Source organism: Schistocerca nitens, chromosome 2, assembly GCF_023898315.1.
Source record: "Schistocerca nitens isolate TAMUIC-IGC-003100 chromosome 2, iqSchNite1.1, whole genome shotgun sequence".
NCBI classification, from domain to species: domain Eukaryota; kingdom Metazoa; phylum Arthropoda; class Insecta; order Orthoptera; family Acrididae; genus Schistocerca; species Schistocerca nitens.
The window spans coordinates 157,778,484-157,801,071 of record NC_064615.1 but is presented as its reverse complement, the minus strand read 5'-3'; the positions used below and the strand labels follow the sequence as shown (position 1 = coordinate 157,801,071).

General features: G+C 41.6%; 1 pseudogene; it reads left to right on the top strand.

Annotated features, from left to right (window-relative positions):
- The first annotated feature begins 789 nt into the window (after positions 1-789).
- Positions 790-907, top strand: LOC126238311 (5S ribosomal RNA; annotated as a pseudogene).
- The last annotated feature ends 21,681 nt before the right edge of the window (positions 908-22,588 follow it).

Sequence of the window (22,588 nt, the reverse complement as noted above, 5' to 3'; positions counted from 1 at the left end):
AAAACACATTTATAACGTTTTACATACACAAAAAGACATAATAACACTTTATGAAAATACTAGAACAGGTTATGAAAAACATTCTATGACTTTAGTGCACTCTAGTGAGCACAATCGAAACTAAACTACAGTCCCCTATCCAATACTGTCCTCTATCGGCTGATACATAAACTACGTCCGCGTCCAGTCTCGCGTCACCATCTGCCACTATCCAGCTCTGAGACTCATCTCCCACTTAACCGCCTCCAAGGCAGGATCGGTATACGCTGCTACGCCTCTGCCGGTTCGAATCCTGCCTCGGGCGTGGATGTGTGTGATGTTCTTAGGTTAGTTAGGTTTAAGTAGTTCTAAGTCTAGGGGACTGATGACCTCAAATGTTAAGTCCCATAGTGCTTAGGACCATTTGAATCCTTTTTTGAGCTACCTTTCGATCAATCTTGAGCAACAACGCAGTAATTACAGGAAAAACCACCCAAACATTTAGTCTCGCACACCAGTAGATGATCGTCCAATTAAAAAAATAATTAAAAAACTGAAATATCATAGATTAACTATAGATCCAAAGGTAACCGGGAACCCTCATCTCCTAACCTTCCAAAATAAATCCCACAATAGACTAAACTACCAACGAGAAGAACACGGCAAGTGCCATAAACCTGTCTCCCAGAAACTTCGCTCGGTGGAAGAGGGATCAAAATAAGCGAAGATTTGTCTTGGTTTATCCCTAGATACTCGCCCGTTTCTGAGAAAACGATGGTCAGAATTTTCGAGGTCCTTTACCTGCGTTTTGCCAACGGCCTTGCCGCAGTGGTAACACCGGTTCCCGTCAGATCACCGAAGTTAAGCGCTGTCGGGCTGGGTTAGCACTTGGATGGGTGACCATCCGGTCTGCCGAGCGCTGTTGGCAAGCGGGGTGCACTCACCCCTTGTGAGGCAAACTGAGGAGCTACTCGGTTGAGAAGTAGCGGTCCCGGTCTCGGAAACTGACATACGGCCGGGAGAGCGGTGTGCTGACCACATGCCCCTCCATATCCGCATCCAATTACGCCTGTGGGCTGATGATGACACGGCGGCCGGTCGGTACCTTTGAGCCTTCATGGCCTGTTCGGGAGGACTTCAGTTACCTGCCTTTTATGCAGTAAATAATTTAATCGCAGCTCCGGTACAGTGGCTAACGTCGCAATTTCACACTTTTGCGTCTCGTGTTCGAAACCAATTATTTTTATTTTTGGTTTTCATTTATTTACCTATGTACGTAGAAGATTACAATACTAATGTTTTCAACATATATTGAAATAATGTTGTCCTTATCTGTCTGCTAATTGTATGTTTGTGATTGGATTTAGTAAAAACAATAAATAAATGAGAAATTTATCTGAAATTGTTTCGGTGAAATCCCAGTAGTGTATCTTGATTCATAATCAGTTGCAAGCAACCGGTAAAGTGGTCCCATATGCGAGGTTTGCCGAGAAAGTACTGCCAACGCGTGAAATCTTCTTCAACGTTAACGACATTTCTTTCTTGAATGAGACTTGTACGAAGAAATGTTACTGTACCAAACCTACATTCGCGCAATGTTCGTTGTGTTTGGAATGTTTCTATGATCGCTATCATCCAAAGCATAAAATCTTCCTGAATTGATATAAAAATGAAATGTAAGAATATGAGAATTTAAAAATGTTGTAGCCTTTGGCAATACCATTCACCCATGTATTACATAATAAATGTATGAAACTTATTCTAAAACTCAGTTGTAATTTTACAATTAATATGTATCCCATAATTTGATGAGAAAGATTTGTGTAATAACCTCCTACGGACATGGGTAGATAAATGATAAAACAATAATGAAATAAATAAAAACAATAATCGGGTTACGGACGCGGGCCACAAAACTGACAGGCCGCGACTCGAACCACTGTGCTATCGTGTGTGCTGAAACCAGCGCGACTTAAAAGGCATGTAAAGTCCATCGAAAACTTTGACCATCGTTTTCTCAAAAACTGTCGAGTATCTACGGATTAGCAGAGAAAGGTGTTGGCTTATTGTGACTCCCCTTTCACTGAGCGAAGTTACTGGGAAGACGAGTTATGGCACTTGCCGTGTTCTCCTTGTAAGTGCCCAAACATGATACTTAAATCTCATGAGGATCATCCATACATTTAGAACCTCAGCCGCCCCATTCTTATCTAAGCCAATATAGAATACAGTTTCAATCAAGTTTAATCACTCACTCCAAATCCTGGAACGTCATACAATCCTCCCCGGTTTCCACCCGTAACCTGCATCAGCCCATCAAGTTCCCACAACTCCTCAGATACCTATAACTCCTTCGCCTATTCCGTATCTCCCGTAGACTTGGGTCTAAACAGCCTGTATAGACTCAGTCTTTAGAACCTTGGTCTGCTGTCGCACCTCTATCAACATCTACATCTACATCTACATCTACATCTACATCGATACTCTGCAAATCACATTTAAGTGCCTGGCAGAGGGTTCGTCGAACCACCTTCACAATTCTCTATGATTCCAATTTCGTATAGCGCGCGGAAAGAATGAACAACTATATCTTTCCGTACGAGCTCTGATTTCCCTTATTTTATCTTGGTGATCATTCCTCCCTATGTAAGTCAGTGTCAACAAAATATTTTCGCATTGGGAGGAGAAAGTTGGTGTTTGGAATTTCGTGAGAAGATTCCGTCGCAACGAAAAACGCCTTTCTTTTAATGATGTCCATCCCAAATTCTGTATCATTTCTGTGACACTCTCATCCATATTTCGCGATAATACAAAACGTGCTGCCTTCCTTTGAACTTTTTCGATGCACTCAGTCTGCTATCTGGTAAGGATCCCACACCGCGCAACAGTATTCTAAAAGTGGACGGACAAGCGTAGTGTAGGCAGTCTCCTCAGTAGGTCTGTTACATTTTCTAAGTGTCCTGCCAATAAAATGCAGTCTTTGGTTAGCCTTCCCCACAAAATTTTCTGTGTGTTCCTTCCAATTTAAATTGTTCGTAATTGTAATACCTAGGTATTTAGCTGAATTTACGGCTTTTAGATTAGACTGCTTTATCGTGTAACCGAAGTTTAACGCGTTCCTTTTAGTACTCATGTGGATGACCTCACACTTTTCGTTATTTAAGGTCAACTGCCAATTTTCGCACCATTCCGATATTTCTTCTAAATCGATTTGCAGTTTGTTTTGATCTTCTCATGACTTTATTAGTCGATAAACGACAGCGTCATCTGCAAACAACCGAAGACGGCTGCTCAGATTCTCTCCCAAATCGTTTACATAAATAAGGAACAGCAAAGGGCCTATAACACTACCCTGGGGAACGCCAGAAATCACTTCTGTTTTACTCGATGACTTTCCGTCAGTTACAACGAACTGTGTCCTCTCTGACAGGAAATCACAAATCTAGTGGCATAACTGAGACGATATTCCATAAGCACGCAATTTCACTACGAGCCGCTTGTGTGGTACAGTGTCAAAAGCCTTCCGAAAACCCAGAAATACGGGATCGATCTGAAATCCCTTGTCGATAGCACTCAACACTTTGTGAATAAAGACATAGTTGTGTTTCACAGGAACGATGTTTTCTAAACCCATGTTGACTGTGTGTCAATAGACCGTTTTCTTGGAGGTAATTCATTATGTTAGAACACAATATATGTTCTAAAATCCTGTTGCATATCTACGTTAATGATATGAGCCTGTAATTTAGTGGATTACTTCTACTACCTTTCTTGTATATTGGTGTGACGTGTGCAACTTTCCAGTCTTTGGGTACGGATCTTTCGTCGAGCGAATGGTTGTATATGATTGTTAAGTATGGAGCGAATGCATCAGAATACTCCGAAAGGAACCTAGTTGGTATACAGTCTGGACCAGAAGACTTGTTTTTATTAAGTGATTTAAGTTGCTTCACTACACCGAGGATAATTACTTCTACGTTACTCATGTTGGCAGCTGTTCTCGATTCGAATACAGGGATATTTACTTCGTCTTCTTTTGTGAAGGCATTTCGGAAGGCTGTGTTTAGTAACTCTGCTTTGGCAGCACTGTCTTCGATGTTATCTCCATTGCTATCGTGCAGAGAAGGCATTGATTGTTTCTTGCCGCTAACATACTTCACATACGACCAGAATCACTTTGGATTTTCTGCCAGGTTTCGAGACAAAGTTTCGTTGTGGAAACTGTTATAAGCATCTCGCATTGAAGTCCGCTCTAAATTTCGAGCTTCTGTAAAAGATCGCCAATCTTGGGGATTTTACGTCTGTTTAAATTTGGCATGTTTGTTTCGTTGTTTCTGCAACAGTGTTCTAACCCGTTTTGTGTACCAAGGAGGATCAGCTCCGTCGTTTGTTAATTTATTTGGTATAAATCTCTCAATTGCTGCCGATACTATTTCTTTGAATTTAAGCCACGTCTTGTCTACACTTATATTATTAATTCGGAATGAGCGGAGATTGTCTCTTAGGAATGCATCAAGTGAATTTTTATCTGCATTTTTGAACAGGTCTATTTTTCGCTTATTTTTCGAGGATTTGGGGATTACAATATTCAATCTTGCTACGACAGCCCTATGTTCACTAATCCCTAAATCGGTTTTGATGCTCGTTATTAACTCAGGATTATTTGTTCCTAAGAGGTCAAGTGTGTTTTCACAACCGTTTACTATGCGCGTGGGTTCATGAACTAATTGCTCGAGGTAATTTTCAGAGAATGCATTTAGCACAATTTCGGATGATATTTTATGTGTACCTCCGGAATTAAACTTGTATTTTCGCCAACATATCGAAGGTAAATTAAAGTCACCACCAACTATTGTCGTATGATTCGAGTACGTGTTTGAAATCAAACTCAAGTTTTCTTTTAACCTTACAGCAACTGTATCATCTGAATTTGGAGGTCGGTAAAAGGATCCAATTATTATTTTATTCTGGTTGCCAACAATGACCTCTGTCCATACTAACTCACAGGAAGTATCTACTTCAATTTCGCGACAAGTTAAACTACTTCTGACAGCAACAAACACGCCTCCGCCAACCGTGTTTAGCCTATCCTTTCGGAACACCGTTGGGTTCTTCGCAAAAATTTCGGCTCAGCATATATCCGGCTTTAGCCAGCTTTCAGTGCCTATAACGATTTGAGCATCAGTGCTTTCTATTAGCGCTTGGAGCTCTGGTACTTTCCCAACACAGCTACGACAGTTAACAACTGTTATGCCAATGGTTCCTGTATCTACGTTTTTTCTGTGTTCAACCTGCACCCTTTGTGACTGAAGCCTTTCTTGTGTTTTCCCGAGACCCTCTAACCTAAAAAACCGCCCAGTCCAGGCCACACAACCCCTACCACTCGTGTAGCCGCCTCCTGAGTATAGTGGACCCCTGACCTATTCAGCGGAACCCGAAACCCAACCACCCTTTGGCGCAAGTCGAGGAATCTGCAGCCTACACGGTCGCAGAACCGTCTGAGCCTCTGATTCAGACCCTTCACTCGGCTCTGTACCAGAGGTCCGCAATCGGTCCTGTCGACTATGCTGCAAATGGTCAGCTCATCTTTCATCTTGCAAGCAAGACTGGCAGCCTTTACCACTTCTGTTAGCCGCTCGAAACCAGAGAGAATCTCTTCTGATCAAAAGTGAGACACATCATTGGTACCGACGTGAGCAACCACCTGCAGTTGGCTGCACCCTGTGCTCTTCATGGCATCCGGAAGGACCCTTTTCACGTCTGGAATGACTCCACCCGGTATGCACACGGAGTGCACATTGCTTTTCTTACCCTTCTTGTCAGCCAAGTCCCTAAGGGGCCCCATAACGTGCCTAACTGGGAGCTCCCAACTACCAATAACCCCACCCTCTGTGATTGACCGGATCTTGCAGGCTGAGTGGTTCCATCTGAAACAGGACAGGCCACAGCATCTGGCTCAGCGACAGTGTCAGCCACAGACAGCACCTGGAACCTGTTTGTCAGACAAACCGGGGAGGCTTTATGTGTGGCCGCCTGGGAAGTCTTTTGCCACCTACTTCGCCTCGGGGCGACCTCCCACTCGACCATAGGTGAGGGGTCAGCCTCAGTGCGAGCAGTAACTGGGTTGGCCATCGGTGAGGACCGATCGAAGGACTCTGACGTGCTGGACGTCCGTTGGATCCCCACGGCCGGCCCACAACAGTGGTGCCCATCCACTGCAGACTCAAGCTGTGTAACCGAAGCCATCACAGCCTGAAGCTGAGATCGAAGTGTCACCAACTCGGCTCGCATCCGCATACAACAGTCGCAGTCCCTGTCCATACTAAAGACCGTGGAAAACTAAACTATGCAGATAAACGGACTATCAGCACGTGCTGCGCAATTCTACTGTAGAACCTGCCGAAAACGCAAGAACTGTGTCTAGTAATACGCAGATATTAAAAAACCTAACTACCGAAGCACTCAGGTGAAACTAAATAATTTGACCCTGATTTGGAACTTGTAATATCTCATAAAATCGATTTACTTTCTGATGCAAACGAAAATGCGAGAACTGTGGCTATTAGATGTTAAATTTACACGCAGAAACTCAAGAAACTAAACTCTTAAAGCACACAGATAATATAATAAAATTCGCTCTTGGGTAGGAACTCGTAAGTGACAAATGCGGTTACTCATCTGTTGCTGCGTCTGTCGTGGTCGGCTTCTGCTGCCTGACTGGTACCACATTCATCTCCAAACACGTCGTGTTCTTTCCCAAGATTTTTCCCAAGATATTTCAACTGCCTTCCCCTCCAAGAACTGATATCTGAAATCTACCTTTCGTTTCAACCATAACCGACCTCACTCACCCAAACGAGGGCTCCAAGCAAACCTTTCCTTGCCCAGCTGGCATTGCAATCAACACCAACATTCTGTCTGTGTTCCTTCACACATATACATCCAACATGCTGTTCTATATGACATTCACTCCAGTAATTCCCACATCCGTACCTTAGTCTGTACTTATCAGGAGCCTCCGTCACATCATCCTCATAAAGAAAAAAAATTATACCATATCACCACCACCTTGTCACAAAAAATCAGCACGTTTTTAAACTCTTTAATTAATCTACGTTACTTGTACAAAATGTGATCAAACCGGTAAGTTTCTCGCTCTCAGCACGCTCCTAAAAAGAGACAAAGCTTTCAAATGCCGCCTGTACAATAGGGTGGATGTGCCATTGCGCTTCGAAATGCAGTGTCAGTACGCAAACGTTGACGTATACATTGTTTGCCATGGATGTACGATCGGAAAACAAGGTTTTTTCGTTTAAAGAAAACGTCGCCAGTTGTAATTCATCCTCAACTGGTTCAAATGGCTCTGCGCACTGTGGGACTTAACTTCTCAGGTCATCAGTCCCCTAGAACTTAGAACTACTTAAACCTAACTAACCTAAGGACATCACACACATCCATGCCCGAGGCAGGATTCGAACCTGCGACCGTAGCGGTCGCGCGGTTCCAGACTGTAGCGTCTAGAACCGCTCGGCCACTCCGGCCGGCTATCCTCAAATACTGTCACGACAACATATTGAGTTTTGGTGACAGAAATTTGATAAAGCCACAACTGCGAGACTAGACAAGCAAAGGTCTGGGCAGCCAAGCACATCCATCTCGGATGTGGCGTTTCGGAGGTTGGAACCAAGCCGATCGTCCTATTCACGTGAAGCAATGTAGCGGATATCATGCTCAACACATTGCATTACTGCAACACTTGTTCTCGGTGGGATTCGTTGTAATTCTCAGGACAGCGGGTGTTTTCTTTGATTAAAGAGAAACATTTGATTGTGTGTTGTCAGTTGAACGTTATGAGAATAGGGAAAAAAGCTCGACAAAGTGAAACCTGAGTTTCTCCCCGTCTATTACATGTTCATAGGAGTTACGGGAATACAGCCGGATGTCGTCATCAACGGTCACCAATACTGGGACCGGTGAACAGCTCGTCGTTTTGAAGGCATATATACAACGACAGATGGCTACGTAAGGAAATTTAAAACCTTTGTAGACAGGGCTACGCCAACCGACAGCCATTTTACGGCATATGTAGAAAGATCACACAAAACACACACACACACACACACACATACGCGCACGTCGTAAACCGATAGCTCCATGGCACAACCAAAGAACACTAATTTCAGAAGTTGCAGAGGGTGAATATTAATGCGTGCGTGTGAGATTCAGAAAAATGGCTCTGAGCACTATGGGACTTAACTTCTGAGGTCGTCCCCTAGAACTTAGAACTACTTAAACCTAAGTAACCTAAGGACATCACACACATCCATGCCCGAGGCAGGATTCGAACCTGCGGCCGTAGCGGTCGCGCGGTTCCAGACTGTAGCGCGTAGAACCGCTCGGCCACCCCGGCCGGCTGCGTGTGCGGAAGTAGCATTAACTCCGCCCCTCCGTTGTTTGACCAGGAAGAGAGCTGGATTTCAGGCAGCATCTTCGCAGGAAACTCCGTTTCTGTTTACAATGTCAGATGCTAATTTAGTCTCGAGTACTAAGTAATGCTATCTCAAAGCTTCAAGTGTTCTCTAGGACTCCTGTGTTAAACGATATGTTGTAAAATAACGGGAATGGTGCTCTCACAGAATAAGTACGCATGCGCCAAAGATGGCCGACCAACAGCTGTGAAGCGTGACGGCTTATCAGTCGTCTGCGGCAGCTGTGGTGTCTGTAGACCAATCTGTGTGGTCTTGACCTTCGTCTCGGACAGAGTTGTAATTATGTTTTGCAGAAAAGAAATAATAAGTAAAGTTCCACATGAAACTTGGAAAAACTGCTACTGAACGTATCTGTTATTAAGAGGTGTATGACGAGGAACTTAATCACATACTCCAGGTTTTGAGTATTCAAGTGTTTCCAAGATGGCCGAGAAGACGTTGAAGACGACTCACTCCCGAGGTGCCCTTCATGATAAAGAACGGATGAAAATATCGAGAAAGTAGCTAATCTGATTCGATCTGACGGTCGGTTGAATATTCAATCGATTTCTGAATCCGTAGAAATAGACAAAGAATCCGTAACGCAAATTTTGCATAACCAATGAGAAACGTGTGTGCGAAATTGGTGCCGAAAACTCTCACGATCGGACTTTAATAAGCTCGTGAATACCACTGAAGATGATCCTAATTTTTTGGAAAGAGTGAATAAAATATGACGAATCTTGGTTTTTCACTTATGATCCAGAAAAAAAGCCCCATTCCATGCATTGTAAGGGCTCCAACGTGACCGTCGGTCACCAAAGTTGGAATGAGCAATTCAGGATTGAGAGCGATGATGACTGTTTATTTTTGATATTCATTGAATTGTGTATCTTCATTGGGTTCCCGAAGGTCAAACTATTAATCAGTATTACTACATTGAGGTTATTGCTGAACTCCGTGAGAAAATAAGAATAAAACGGCCCGCATTATGGAAGAACAAGTTGTGGGTTCTGCGTCGATACAGCGCATCAGCTCATACTGCGTTGTTTGTTAAGAGGGTTCTATCGACGTACAACGTCCTATTGTTAGACCGCCCACCTTATTCGCCTAGCATAACACCATGTCACTTTTATCTATACCCCAAGGCCAAGCCCGCATTACAAGGAACAATATTTCAGTCCGTTGAAGCTGTGGAAGGAAAACCGGCACGCGGAATCAAGAAGCTCACAGAGGAAGACTTCCGCACTGTTTCATTTAATGAAAAATTCACATGGAGCGTTGTAGGGACAAAGAAAGAGAATGTATTGATGATGACTACAACTAAATATGTGTTTGAAATAAAATGTTTTACTGTAATAGTCCCGTTATTTTAAGGGTCCATCTTATATTCCACAAGATGACAGGTCCCGAGGCAATGTTCTGTAACAATAGATTTTTTTGGTTGCTGTAAGCGTTTTCGTGACGTTTATGCTCTGTACGTCGATCCTGATGGTCTGACCAACGTGTGACACGTAGCACCTCTATACGTTATTTTAGACACCCACCTCATGCTAACCAATGCGGTGGCTGACGGGTTGGAATATATTGTTTCGATTTCTCAGGACGCTAGGTGTTAAAAACAGGTATCCAAAGCTGAAGTGACCAGTACAGGACAAGTGGTTCAAATGGCTCTGAGCTCTATGGGACTTAACTGCTGAGGTCATCAGTCCCCTAGAACTTAGAACTACTTAAACCCAACTAACCTAAGGACATCACACACATCCATGCCCGAGGCAGGATTCGAACCTGCGACCGTAGCGGTCGCGCGGTTCGAGACTGTAGCGCCTAGAACCGCTCGGCCACTTCGGCCGGCCCGTACAGGACAAATAGAAAGGATGAAAGTATGGAATAAGCCAAAATACTAAGCCTTAAAAGAAGGCAAATGGTACCCAGTAATGCAGTTAGAAATATTTGCGGTCGTTATTGCGTGTAGTTTTTGTGCCGTGCTTGCCAGTGCAACTGGCGCGCGACACGTTACCGACTTCGCATCCGGCGTGAGCTTCTCTTTGGCCGAGCATGCTGAGGATAGGAAAGCAGTTGGAAAAGTGTATTTAACACGTGTGAGCGAGCTTGGCTAGAGGAGTTTATGTTCCTGTATGAGCGAAATGTTAACTCCACGAGCACGGTGTACGTGTCCAGTAAAGGCTGGCGAGGTGCCACTCAGCTGTAGAAAGTTGAATATTGCCATTGGCGGCAACCCTTGGAAGCTAATGGACATCGAAGCAGACATATCGTATGGCCATAAATATAGCGGAGTTACGAGGAAGAGTTGTATTTATTATTTTGTTAGCGCACTAGCCACTTTATTACGGTGAGATCTTTTCTGTTTTGGCCTATGGCTGAGAAGTGCTAAATATTGGTCATTTCTTCAACTTTTACTGACTCTGTGCGGCCTGAACGAACTTTCAGAACTAGCCTCGATATAATTTGAAGCCAGACTCATTCGACCAGGCAACATTTTTCCAGTCATCAACGTCCAATGTCAGTGTTGGCGAGCCCAGGCGAAGCGTAAAGCTTTATGTCGTGCAGCCATCAACGGTATACGAGTCGTCCTTCGGTTCTGAAAGCCCATATCGATTATGTTTCGTTGAATGGTTCGCACGCTGACACTTGTTGATGGCCCAGCACTCAAATCTGCACCGGTCTGGTGAAGGGTTGCATTTCTGCCACGTTGAACAACTCTCTCCAGTTGCCGTTCGTCCCGTTCTTGCAGAGTCTTTTTCCGGCGGCAGCGATGTGGGAGATTTGATGTTTTACCGGGTTCCTGATATTTACGGTACATTCGTGAAATGGTCGTACGGGAAATTTCCCACTTCATCGCTACCTCGGAGAAGCTGTGTCCCATCGCTCGTGCGCCGACTATAACACCACGTTCAAACTCACTTAAATCTTGATAACCCGCTATTGTAACAGCAATAACTGATCTAACAGCTGCGCCAGACACTTGTTGTCTTATATAGGCGTTGCCGACCGCAGCCCCGTCTTGTTTGCTGAATCTTGAAGTGTTACATGATACTGCCAGCAATTTGGAACAAAAAAATAAAAAGGTTTTAAGTGGAACTTTTGGCCGATCTGAATGAGAAAACTAAGCATGTTAAGCCGATGTACGTGAAGATTTCAACCCTGTAATAAATAATCAAAAGTCAAGTGTTGAAAGCACTGAAACTCTCGAGATTTCAGTTTGAAACTCAGAAACAGTCTCTTGAAGCACAGTGCGCATCGCTTGAGGCTAAAAAAGACATAATTTGCTACCCAAGAACAGGTAATTACAGTTACGAAACAGATACACAAATTTTCTGCAAGCGTGACCCAGCTGTATAGCAGTGCGTACAAAGATTACACAGCGTGTTCCGTTAGCCGATTCAGAAGAATATCTTTCTCTTCACAGGGACAAATGACCATTAAACTACCGCAAAAGTCTGATGTAAAGAAACTTGATGACCGATTATCAAGGATTGATCGGAAAATCAGACATGGGTCCAAAGATCGACGGCAATTGCGCAAGAATGCCCTATAGGCGACTTTTATCACGCATTCTTGTCTGCATCTGGTGGAAGCAACACAATATACAGTGAAAACTAGTTTTATGTTAAAGAGTTTTCAACAATCAGATTCTTCCAGCCATGCAGACCATTTTCAGCATACGGCAAGTAGGAATCGTTTCTTGTCAATTCCATACAGTTCCTGTGATTTAATAAGAATTTGTTTGACTAAATTACGACACGTTTTCGACACATTATTTATGCAGGACGTTGCGAGAATGACAGTGAGGCCTTTCAATATTTACTGCAAGAACTTGAAGCAGACAGTAAGGAATTTTATTCACGAAGTAGACACAGAGATGGTAACAGACAGAATTTTCAATCTCAACGTAACGGATCAGATGAAGAGTATTCTGCAAATCTCAATGACAGTTATGAACAGACTATTCAATTTTCTAGCAGCCTTGATCACAAGTCTCCAAAAAATTGCCATCCATGATAACAGTCTAATTACCATGGCAATTGCAGATGCAAAAACAGCAATCGTGGTTTTAGGAACCAAATGAATTACGGTAATAATGGCTATCCGAGCAGGAATCAGTAAAATGAAATAAATAACAGCAATTGGCGAACTTCAGTTCAGATCGCGAAATTGAGGTTACTGGTTTCAGATCACGTATCATTACGATTAGAGACGAAATGGTTCATGTGATCGTAACAATTACAATGAAAGAAACAATCAGGAGAGGCCTGATAGTAGAAAATTTAGTCTGGAACGACTTACTGAAGTCATTGTGGGCGGATCACCTAATCCACGTGACAATGCTAGGTGTGATAGTCCATCACAAAATGACGGTGCATGTGACTTGTCTCCAGCACAGGGAGTCTTTTCACACGTACTATAAATTTTATACTGTGAAAACCTGTTAATAATCGAAATGACAGAGAGATGTCAGATAAAACAGAACATACTCTTAGGGATACAAGGACTGATGAGGGTCAAGTAACGAACTTGAAAAAAATTTGGGTTTTTGACTGGGTAATTAATTACATGACTTGACCAGATGATGTCAGTGAAAATTATACAGATCTGCATCCGTATGAAGTAAGGGACACAAGTAATGACATGGTAGAGAGTACTGGTGACACTTTCTCAGGAAAAACATTTAATTATGTGAATTCAGAGGTGAGACGAATAAATTTTGTTCAGTTTGGGGATATTAGGGAAACTTTATTGGAAGAGAAGGTAGTTAATAGGCACTTTTAATCCATCCTATAGTGTTAGTACCTGGAGGAAAGGTTTCTTTGTCAGCAGTACTGAACTCTGGTCGTCCTATTTCGGTTGTCGGTGAGGCAGATTTCAGTAAACGTCAGGAATTAACTTTTTGTGTAACATTTCCATTGCAACAAAGCAAAATTAATGTTGTGGTTACTCCAGAAACAATAAAGATTAAGAACCAGACACTTTTAGATTTCATTTGCCAAGGTCATCAGTTCTCTGAAAACTTGTTAATTGTGCCCCTTCTGACTACACACATGATATTGGGTGTTAATTTCTTGACTGAATACTAGGCGATTATAGACTTTAACGATGCTCGGGCGAAAGTTGAGGTCCATGGTAACTTAGATTGCTTGCATTTTGAGGACTGGATTTCAAAGGAGGAAGAAGGCATTGTCTGTTTGAAATTTTTATCTTCATCAAAATCATAACCTTTCTGTGAAACCTTTGCTGAAAATTCAAATATTTATCAGGAAACGGAGGAGTCATTGCTATCTGTGAAACTATACCTCATAAAGCAGACGGCATAGAGGATTCTTCTGAAGTAGACAGGGGACAACCACTTGAAATTTTACAGTCACATTCTGAAGTCTTTGTCAATCATACAACATTTTCTGGATGAATTTAAAGTCAAGAGATATATGAAATTCTTCGTCCCATCTTATTATATTCTGTTGGGATATAAGGAAAGAGTGAAGAATGAGATCCAGTTCACGCTAACATTAAGTGTCACTGAACCTGCTGTGAGTTCATACGATAGTTCACTACATGTTATTTGAAAAAGAGATACATCAGTACGATTGGTGTTAGATTCCTGGCAGATCAATACCATTATCTTACCTGAAACAGATCGTCCTCAGACTTTGGAGGAACTGTTACGGAAATTTTATGTTGTTATCTAATTTCGATTTGAGATACAGATTTTGGCAAGCAGAACTCCATTCTGCTTGTCAGGAACATAAAGATTTTCTTTGATTTTGTATCAAATTAGCTTTCCATCTTTTGCCTTCAGTCATGGATTAAATTCTATTCTTCCTGATCACTTTGAAGGAAAGAATCACCACCTATGTTGATATATTTATTGTGGAAAATTTATCGTCGGAACATAATAGCCCTCTTAATTCACTGTTACAAATATTTGTTGAGTACGACATTACATTAAATTTGAAAAGTCACAGTTCGCCAAATCTCAGATTAAGTTCCTTGGTCATATCATACTTAATGAAGAAATTCAACTTGACCTGGAACAGTTAGGAGCTATTGGAAAGATGCCTATACATACAACCAAACGTCAGCTCAAAAGATTTTTAAGATTCGTTAATTTCTACCTGTGTTTCATTAACTTGAAAAGCTTGAATACTCCTGATTGTATCAGTCGACTCGCAAGAATATAGTGTGGGGCAGGGTTGAGGTAGCTCACGATGAATATCAAAATTTGGAGGATATACATCTTGTTGCATCCATATTATATCACCCAGATCTGTCACATGATTGGTTTTTCTACTGTCAGATTGTTTCGAGAGTCTGAGGGAAATGGTGTCATAGCACGAAGGACTATTGCATTTGCCAGTAGCATTTTATCTAAATTAGAACGTTATTACTCTGTGACCAAACTAGGAGCTTTGGCTGTGGTTTGGGCCTTTGATAAATTTTGCTTTCTTGAATGGCACACATATGAATGTATATACTGATCAACTTGCTCTTTAATTTCTGATGACGGATAAGTTAAACCGTGATCAGATAAAGCAATAGGCACTAATTTTGCAGAAGTTTCAGTATACTATTGTTTACATTCCAGGAGCAAAAAACATGGTAGCTGACATGTTGTCACATTCATGTATTGGCCTTGTCAAAGCAACTGAAGAAGATGGTCAAGATTATAACTTTAGTATATTATAGGTCCAGAAGGTTGGATTTGAGAATTGCGTTTCATGAACACTTGCTGACATTGCTAAGGAACAAGATACGGATCCTAATATGGAGGGAAATCAAAGAGAAGTGGAATGACAGGGACAATGTAGCCATGAGACAATTTTATCTGATATGGAACAATATTCTTTTGAAATGTAGGAATTCGAATAGTGCATTATGGGTGGTATGTATCCCTGATGACTTAGTAAACAAACATGTGGAACATACATCTTGGTTATGTCTATTTTGGGACCAGAAAATGTTTTCTAAATTATGTTGTAAGTAGGCTGTTTAGGTTTTTATGTTGGTAACGCCACGTAGCGCTCTGTATGAAAATCACTGACTGTGCTGTGGTCAGTCTGTGGCTGGTTTTGCATTGTTGAGCAGTTAGATGTTAACAGCGCATAGCGTTGCGCAGTTGGAGGTGAGCCGCCAGCAGTGGTGGATATGTGGAGAGAGATGTCGGAGTTTTGAGAGCGGATGATCTGGACGTGTGTCCGTCAGAGACAGTAAATTTGTAACACTGGATGTCATGCACTGATATACACTCCTGGAAATTGAAATAAGAACACCGTGAATTCATTGTCCCAGGAAGGGGAAACTTTATTGACACATTCCTGGGGTCAGATACATCACATGATCACACTGACAGAATCACAGGCACATAGACACAGGCAACAGAGCATGCACAATGTCGGCACTAGTACAGTGTATATCCACCTTTCGCAGCTATGCAGGCTGCTATTCTCCCATGGAGACGATCGTAGAGATGCTGGATGTAGTCCTGTGGAACGGCTTGCCATGCCATTTCCACCTGGCGCCTCAGTTGGACCAGCGTTCGTGCTGGACGTGCAGACCGCGTGAGACGACGCTTCATCCAGCCCCAAACATGCTCAATGGGGGACAGATCCGGAGATCTTGCTGGCCAGGGTAGTTGACTTACACCTTCTAGAGCACGTTGGGTGGCACAGGATACATGCGGACGTGCATTGTCCTGTTGGAACAGCAAGTTCCCTTGCCGGTCTAGGAATGGTAGAACGATGTGTTCGATGACGGTTTGGATGTACCGTGCACTATTCAGTGTCCCCTCGACGATCACCAGTGGTGTACGGCCAGTGTAGGAGATCGCTCCCCACACCATGATGCCGGGTGTTGGCCCTGTGTGCCTCGGTCGTATGCAGTCCTGATTGTGGCGCTCACCTGCACGGCGCCAAACACGCATACGACCATCATTGGCACCAAGGCAGAAGCGACTCTCATCGCTGAAGACGACACGTCTCCATTCGTCCCTCTATTCACGCCTGTCGCGACACCACTGGAGGCGGGCTGCACGATGTTGGGGCGTGAGCGGAAGACGGCCTAACGGTGTGCGGGACCGTAGCCCAGCTTCATGGAGACAGTTGCGAATGGTCCTCGCCGATACCCCAGGAGCAACAGTGTCCCTAATTTGCTGGGAAGTGGCGGTGCGGTCCCCTACGGCACTGCGTAGGATCCTACGGTCTTGGCGTGCATCCGTGCGTCGCTGCGGTCCGGTCCCAGGTCGACGGGCACGTGCACCTTCCGCCGACCGCTGGCGACAACATCGATGTACTGTGGACACCTCACGCCCCACGTGTTGAGCAATTCGGCGGTACGTCCACCCGGCCTCCCGCATGCCCATTATACGCCCTCGCTCAAAGTCCGTCAACTGCACATACGGTTCACGTCCACGCTGTCGCGGCATGCTACCAGTGTTAAAGACTGCGATGGAGCTCCGTATGCCACGGCAAACTGGCTGACACTGACGGTGGCGGTGCACAAATGCTGCGCAGCTAGCGCCATTCGACGGCCAACTCCGCGGTTCCTGGTGTGTCCGCTGTGCCGTGCGTGTGATCATTGCTTGTACAGCCCTCTCGCAGTGTCCGGAGCAAGTATGGTGGGTCTGACACACCGGTGTCAATGTGTTCTTTTTTCCATTTCCAGGAGTGTATATACATTATGACTTTGGAACACTGTTAAGGTAAATACATTGTTGTTCTCTATCAAAATCTTTCATTTGCTAAGTATACCTATCAGTAGTTAGTCCCTTCAGTAGTTAGAATCTTTTATTTAGCTGGCAGTAGTGGCGCTTGCTGTATTGCAGTAGTTCGAGTAACGAAGATTTTTGTGAGGTAAGTGATTCATGATAGGTATAGGTTATTGTTAGTCAGGGCCATTCTTTTGTAGGGATTTATGAAAGTCAGATGGCGTTGCGCTAAAAATATTGTGTGTCAATTCAGTGTTGATCAGAATAGGTAAAGAGCGAAATGTCTGAGTACGTTCAGTTCTGCTCAGTTGTTTGAAAATCAAATAATGTAACAGGATTATCAGCACAGTAATTCATTAATTTTTCTAAGGGGACGTTTCATATGTCGACCCTTAGCTGAGGATACCTCACTGGAATCTTCTGATCTTTTCTTGTATTTTATGTAATTAGTGTAGCTATTGCTTATTGCTAGCGCGTAATTATGTCAAAAGGCAAAACCTTCTGCTATATCACATTGTGCTCCACTGTTTCCCATAACTCCAACTAAATTAAGACAAATCACAGTTGTTGATTTTTTATTTATTTTGACCTCTTCCCAGAACAAATAGAGATTTTTATTTTTTGTTTGTGGCAGTAGAACTTACGTTGAAATTTGTGTCATTTACCCCACTATATAGAGCAAATTCTATATCTGCAGCATATGTTAAACACTTCTTGAAGGAAGTTGATCGCAGAGACAAAATAATATCTGACAATAGACCTTAGTTTTGATCTCAGGATTGCTTTTGTACATTACGCTGTAGGAAAATTAAATGTATATTTCTCTCCCTGTATCATGCTTCTTCAGACCCTTGTGAATGCCTAATAAAGGGGCTCGGGTAACGCTGCAGATCATATTGTCACTGTAAACACAATACCTTGAATAGATATCTCCATTTGTCTCAGAATGTATTGAATGAATTACCAAATGTTTCTACATCTTTGTCCCCACTTCTGGTGTTAAAAAAAACAGCCTCCTGACCATGTCAGAGAAATTATTCCTTTACACAAACAGAGACGCCTACGTCATCATGAGGTGACTGATTTAGCTTTATCTAGCATAAAGAGCGCCGCTGAAAGTAGGAAGAAGTTGCAACAACTTGTAAATACCAAATAGTTGTACAAAGGCGAAAAGGTGCTGGTGAAATCTCACCATCTTTCTCACAAGGGAAAATAACTTAATCATAAGTTATTTCTACTATAAAATGGACATTTAGAATTCTTTGCGTTGTTCACAAAAGTGCTGTTGAAGTGTGGAAACACTGAGGACATGTAGATGATGATGTGTTCATCATGTATTTAAAGACCAAGTTTTTAGTGAGTCGAATAGGTAGGAGATCAATCTATCTATGACGCTTACACCAGCTGCCAACTGATGCCTTCTCGAACTGGGTGTTACTGTTCCAACTTTTAATTCACAATGGACTTAATTTCTTCTACTGTTCTATTTAGCTGATAAGTGTAAATAATTTTCTCCTACTATCCTAATGTATTTTGAAACTAATTGATACTCCATTTCCTCGTTTCCTAACTGGTGATGATTGCAATTATCTATGAATATTTTTTAATCGGTGAGTTTCAGTACTGATGTCACAGTGATATTTTTGAGAATAATTACGTGAGGCTAACAAACCTCAGCTGTTGACTGCTGATAATACAGATGTGTTAATTGACAATTCGACCTGAATGTGCATATTGTGAGAAACTTGTCACAATATAAAGAATGATAGATAATTAGGAAACAATAGCATTTTTAAAAGAAGTATTGACATCAGAAGGTAGGAGATAATGTACCTATAATGCAGACGTATTTTTGTGATGAAATAAGATGTTGATATTTTGTAATAGTAAAGATGTGCCTTATGCTGAGCAGTAATGAACAAATAATATATTGAATTATGATACGTTTATTAAGGTGTAAAGATATTTATCAGAAAACCAATTACAAGTAAAGGTAGATTTTGTCTTAGTAATGATGATGCATGTGGTTTAGCTTTAACATTAAAAGATATGTTGTGTAGTAGTGGAAACAAGAATCAAAATACATTAACTGTGAACATTTTCTTTCAAAACTGTGCTCTGTATTTACGAGGAATTATTCAATCGATGATAGAGCTTATTTGTGGCTGACAACTAATCTCAGAATTTTCAGGAATTTCCAGCTTTTTAGTGAAAATATAATTTATATACTAGTCTTTTATCACCAGGAGCGACAACGGTTTTGTATTCTCAATGACACCAGTGGACTTCAGCAGGTGCTAATATGATGCAACCGCTAAGCGTTTCTCTAATAATATTAGATGCATTGACTAATATATGACGTTAATACCACACTGATAAGGTTTTCGATTCTAAGACAGTATGTACACAATAACCATCTGTTTTTGGTGAACACTAAAGTTAATCTTAACGTTGTAATATATGGTATATGAGGAGTAAAGAAAGGTTTTGTCCCAGTAGTGATGATTTGTGTGGTTTAATTCTGACATTACAGTTATACTGAGCAGTAGTAGAAATGAGAAGCCAAATGCATTTACCAACACACATTTTCTTTCAGAACTGTGCTCTATGTTTATGAAGAATTATTGATTAGCCAGACGGGTACATGGATGTAACTAGAAAACTGGATCGAAATCCTTTCATTTACGTCATGTACTTTTAGAGTACAGATGAATACTTAACATTGGCAGTTGATGCCAAAATGATGATCAACTGAATACTTGTTTAAGCAATGTGGTTCAAATGACATCAGAATTTTACTGACAGATCTTCTATATGATTCATGTGATATGAAGTTTATAAGCTAACATGTGCATGGAATTATGTTTTTCAAGACAATTCATTATGGTACTGAGATGGATGTAACTAGTTATCTAATTCCTTAGTAAATTTGTTTCATGTATTTGGACATGCATGGGAGATGACACTCAGCATAAAACTTAATCGAAGTAATGAAACTGTATGATGTATATAATTTTCTGTGGCACTATATTGAGTGTCATATCATGTCTCAGATTATGAAAGATAGACCAATGGAAACATTGTTCATTATGTCAATCCTACAGTAATAATTGTAACTCTTCAAACTCTGGGTTGTCAGTGGAGGATGTGATATGACACTTCCATCCTCCCCATACATTCCTGGTAAACGTACTTTTCTTTGAGCTCTGTGGGTCGTCAGCAGAGAAATTAAAGCCAAAGCACTACGCTCGCTGACTCCCTGAGACTTCCCTACAAATGTCTTCGTACTACCATGTTGGTGTAACTGTGATATGTCTGTGTGTGTGTGCGTGTGTGTGTGCGTGTGTGACAAAACAGTGCTGCATGTGACACTTTGCTTTGATATTTTCCTCTCATTTCATTACACTATCTTATAGGTTTTCTCAAAATTTGAACAGACAATTGTAAATACTTCGTTATGCTTGTACTATGCTTTAAAACGATATGTAACTATGTTACTGTATTTCATCAGAGATGATTGTGGGTTCACCCCTAAAGCACTTTGTTATTCCACTTTTTCTCTATTTTAACAAAAAGTAAAATGATTTACTGTTGAAAACTTGACACATCTGTCTGTATGTATTTAATGCTACTAGTATTTGTTCTTGTCACACATATTTCGTATGTATTGTTACCCACCCCAGGAGTTTGTAAACACACATTTTTTTAGTGCCTCCTTTTATTGTATCAGCAGAAACAAATCTGCAAATTCTTGTTTAATAGTGGATGCGTGATGAGAGATGGCTGTCCTATTTGCTGTGATAATTCTGAGTATGTCATGTGCCACAAATATGGATGAATTTTTAAATCTGATAAATGTTCTCATTCCTTATAATATCGCTTCAACAATGCCTTTATAATTATACACGTTGGAATTACGTTCGAGAGCAGAGATGTTGGTCAGAGAATTTAGTTTTACTTCGTCAGAATGTGCTAGTAGCAAGTGTGTGGTAATGTACTAGGTTTGAAATGAGTGGAAATTTACCTGCCCTGGAGTGGTGCCGCAGTGGTTAGCACACTGGACTCGCATTCGGGAGGACGACCATTAAAACCCGCGTCCGGCCGTCCTGATTTAGGTTTTTCGTGATTTCACTAAATCGCTTCAGGCAAATGGTGGGATGGTTCCTTTGAAGGTGCACGGCCGTCTTCCTTCCCCATCCTTCCCTAATTCGATGGGACCAATGACCTCGCTGTTTGGTCCCCTCCCCCAAATCAACCAACCTACCAGTGGAGACAGCATTACTTAGAGCAATTTTTGTAACATGTTGTTTAAACATAGATATTAAGCAGAGGGATCGTGGTTTGTTATAGCTGCAATTATTTACTAAGCTGATTGTTATAACAGTGCTTATGGTTTACATTTCCTGTAATGTTTTTGTAATGAAGTGAATAAATGTAAAGGGGGTATTTTGCGTTTTAGTTCTTGTGTGAGAAGTGTCCAAGTTGTATTTTTGCTATGACTTAACGAAGCTCATATAGGTGTCGATACAACTACTTCTTTGTCGGCGATATTAGTACCCGATTTTTCATTTGCATTCATGGGACTGCACTTCGCATTGCACATCGTGAGTTGTGTGCTGAGTAACACGAGTATTGAGGAAATCCTGTCTCGCGTTGCACATCACTAATACAGTGAGTGAAACTGAATTTTGCAAAGCAGACGAGCAGTCTATTGCTCTTAGATAAGCGATAAATTTGAGTATCATTGTAGTTCATATCCACAGCCAGGCACAGTGATTATCAGTGTACATTTCCGGGAATAATAGAAGTTCAGAGGTTAAATATGAGAGAATAATACATATATAGGCTTGCATTTTATTTAGCTACCATTTATTGTGTAATTACAGTAGCAGTTCTGATACAGCAATTTTTTTTCCAGACTAACAAAGATCGCAACATTCAGGGCCAACTTTTAACACAAAGTCATTTTGTCACAGACTGCGTGCGTAAATTTTATTCGTGAGAGACATGGTTCTCGCAGTCGTTTTAAATTATCGACAGTTAACTATGGATTTCACATCGCGTAGCGGTAGTGTCAGATGTTTCCATATCAAATAATCTTGAAATATATGCAGTCATCATTTCTCAAGTACTCAGCCTTCCATAATTTACTGCCCTATTTCACAATTATCTGAATTTTAAAGGGTACTTTCAGGCCCTTCCCTTTGAATAAATCAACCAATGCGTTACTGACTTTTTCAATTTTTGAAGTTCTTTCTCTTGAATAATTGCTTCGTTGTGCGTCATTTCTTTATTAATTTTTCTGTTAGTGTGTTCGTGATTCTAAATACATTGTGGTTAATTGTGAAAGTTAAAATTCACCAAAGGTTACTATCTTCTCCCATGTAGAAGATATAGTATTGCGAATTCAGATGGATCGTTT